Source organism: Eutrema salsugineum, unplaced genomic scaffold (assembly GCF_000478725.1).
Source record: "Eutrema salsugineum unplaced genomic scaffold, Eutsalg1_0 scaffold_4, whole genome shotgun sequence".
In the NCBI taxonomy this organism is placed as follows: Eukaryota; Viridiplantae; Streptophyta; class Magnoliopsida; order Brassicales; family Brassicaceae; genus Eutrema; species Eutrema salsugineum.
Window position 1 is genome coordinate 14,865,368 of NW_006256686.1, and position 3,612 is coordinate 14,868,979.

Consider the following 3,612-nt stretch of genomic DNA (forward strand, 5'->3'; position numbering starts at 1 on the left):
AAATGCAGTTCCGGAAGAGAGCCATGTGCCGGGACCACGGCCAACACCTGTTTTCCCGCGGGTAGAGCCACCGCGACCGCGGAACTTGGTAGTTCACTTTCCAGACGACTTAATTAAAGCCCAGATCAATTCCTTTTGTTGTTTTGGAAGCCCTAGGTGTCCAGAACCACCCCAGAAGCTATAAATATCCCTTTTAGGTCATTCATAAAGGTGTGTAGATGACATAAGATAGAAAGAGAGAGAGATTTCGTGGAACCCTAGAGAGGAGGCCGCCGCATCAAAAGAAGGAGCCGCCGCTGGAGGAAGACATCACGCCTCCATATGCTTCTCCGTTCTTCGTTTTTCTTCCCTGCTCTCTTTAATTTCCTGCACTTTCAATACTCTGTGATGATTGTTTACAATATGTTTGAGTAGTTACCCAGTTAAGTTTAAAGGGATTGTTCAAAGGGAATTTCATGTGTCTTTGCTTATGAATCGATAGATTTAAGATTTATAATCTTCTAGATGTTCTTCGTTTGCCTTTAATCTTACTGCGTGATTCTCTGCTGGCCACTTAGAAGCCGATCTGATATGATATGTTGCGAAAGCTTTCATTGATTGTCTGAACTAGGGTGAAACGAGCAATTATTCTATAGGAGTGGAAACCCACCTGTAGTTGAGTTGTGAATATTGATGAGTCTTGTTCTGCTATTGCATCTTCTCCCTTCCAGGATCAGAGTGGAAACCTACTGATCAGGGTTGCGAGAGATAGTTGTTTAGTGCTGCGAAAGTAGGCTATTCATACTTCTGTGCCTCGAGTTCTAGAACATACGTAGTTGATTACCTTTATAATATGTTTTAAATCGACATATCTTAGTCCATGAACTCCTACGAATTACCCTTGAGCCCCAACGTTTTTCTTTAATTGCTTACAACCTTTGCTTTTCATTCAATTTTCTTTGCTTTCAATTCGCCTTTGATCTAATCGCTTTTTACTTGCTTTACTTGCTTTAGTTTTCTTTCAATTGCTTTTTACTTGCTTTCTATTTTAGATTTAGTGATAACCAAAACCCAAAACCAAAACCCAAATTGTTTAGTTCTAGTCTGATTTAAGCATTGTCGTGAATTCGTACTGAAACAACTAAGTCTCTGTGGATCAATACCCTAAGTACTACAGCGCACATCTGTGCACTTTCAGACATTTAGGGGTTATAAATTAAAAACCTGAAGCTTAGTAAAAACGAAAACAACAAACCCCGTTTACAATCGCATCAAGTTTTTGGCGCCGTTACCGGGGACTTTGATTTGTTTCGTTGCGAATCTCAGTTTAAATCCATTAGAACACTTGTTTACTTTTACTTTTTGTTTTGAATTTTTCAGGTTTCTGTGCAATGAGAGACCGGGAACATGTTCTCGGTACTCTTGGTGATCCACCAAATCGTGTGGATGGTGATCCAAGCGATGATGAACTGACTGATGATGAGTTTGAAGAACCGATTTATGATTACAATGAGCTAATCAGATCGACAAAACGTGAAGATGATGAAGAACTCATTGGAAGTTTCGATTCACTCGAGAAATTCTTGGGAGATCGAAGAGCTATTCAATCAGCCTTACCTGAGGATGGCAAAACCGAATTTAAGGTACCCTATATCCATTTAGTTCAACAAAATCAATTCTATGGTTATTCATTCGAAAACCCGATAGACCATATCGAGACGTTCGAAGAATTATGTGCAACCATTACAGCAAATGGGGATTACCTTAAGTGTAGTCTTTTCCCATTCTCTTTGAGAGACAATGCCAGCAAATGGCTAAAATCTTTGCCACCTGCTTCACTAAAAACGTGGGCAGCGTGTAGAACTGCTTTCCTAATCGTTTTTATACTAGAAATCGTTCAAATCTCTTAAGAAACAAGATAGGAACTTATAAACAAAAAGAAGATGAAGATCTTTTAGATACTTGGGAAAGATTTAGGGAATACCAAAGAGATTGTCCACACCATGGATATACCGAGGAATACCTGCTGGGTATTTTCTATCGCGGTATAACTCCAGAGTTACGACACTCTTTCGACACAGCAAGTAATGGAGACTTCTCAACTAGATCTGTAGAAGATGCTCATGTTTTCATTAAAAATTTCGCAAACAGCATCTGTAACCAAGCAACCTTTGGTGATTCGGCACTTCCTGATAAGAAAGAAGAATTTTCAGAAGTTATAAAGTGTCTCCATCATATAATGAGTCATCTTGGATTGCAACAACCAAATAAGGTACACAATACGTGTAACTTTGATGGCTGGGACAACCCAATGGATTCTTATGATCAAGGGATGGTTAACACTGCAGAAATCTATCAAATTCAAGATTTTCCATTCGTTTCTGATCACCGCGGGTCCATTCATCCGGACTGCGGCAAACCAAGCTTGCACCGCGGTCGTGATGATGCTGACCGCGGCCAAGACCTGTTTCACCGCGGCCGCGAGCATTCTGACCGCGGGAAATTGTCTTCCGAACTTGTCTGGAAATCACCTTCCGAACCAATGTTGGCTATTCAATCTAATCCTGTTCCACATCCTAGTTTTCCCTCTTCTGAAACTGAAAACCTAAACAAAAAGATTCTAGAGCTTGAAAAATTCTAGATCTCAAGAGATTAGTGATCTTAGATCTGAACTAAAAACGATGCAAGAGGATTTCAATGAAAAATTTTCCACCCTCCTTAGTCTGATGATCAAAACTAATTCTAAAAACTTAGAAAATTCTGAAGAGGAGCCAAGTGAAAATTCTTTCGAAAACTCAAGTGAAGCAGATCCCTCCGATCATGTGAAAGCTATCACACTTAGGAGTGGATTAGCTTACAAATAGCCTGAATTTCCTAAAGATCCCGAAGATGAGGAAAAGGGTAAGGAAAAGGAGAACGAAAGAGAAAGAATCACGATTGAAGATGTTGAAATAGAAGTGGCTGGAGAGAAAAATGGAGAAGAAGTAAGAAAAAATTCATCCCGGGAAATTCTCGGAGAAGACCCGATCCCACCTCCACCAACTCGTGTCTACAAACCTAAACCTCCATATCCTAGAGCCTTAAGAGCCCCTAAGAAAGAGAAAGAAAAAGCTAAGCTTAAAGAGCTAATCGATCAGTTAAATGTGAGATTACCTTTCGTAGAAGCTTGTGCTATGATTCCTGGTTTAATAAAATACATGAAGGGTATTCTAACAAATTCTTTAACTCTTGAAGAAGGCGTTATGATTATAACCCATGAATGTAGTTCTATCCTGCAAAGCCGAATCCCTGAAAAGAAAAACGATCCTGGAAGCTTCGTACTTTCCTGCACCATCAATGATGTAGCTTTTGAGCGTGCTCTCTGTGATTTAGGATCAAGCATAAACATGATGCCTCTTTCAGTAGCAAAACGTTTAGGACACCACACTTTCCAGCCCACTAAAATTTCTCTAGTATTAGCTAATCGTTCTGTTACACAACCCGTAGGTATCTTAATTGATGTTCCTGTCGAAATCGAAAAATGTTCCATACCAACCGATTTCGTAGTTCTAGAACTAGAAAGAGAACCTAAGGACCCACTTATTCTTGGACGACCATTCCTACCTACAGCCGGAGCCATAATCAATGTTCCTG

General features: G+C 40.0%; 1 non-coding gene across 1 annotated transcript; it reads right to left on the minus strand.

The window, feature by feature from the left end:
• Positions 1–1,881: 1,881 nt before the first annotated feature.
• Positions 1,882–1,989, minus strand: LOC112084953. Its single transcript, XR_002898601.1, has one exon. It is a non-coding gene; the product is annotated as a small nucleolar RNA R71 (small nucleolar RNA).
• Positions 1,990–3,612: the final 1,623 nt, after the last annotated feature.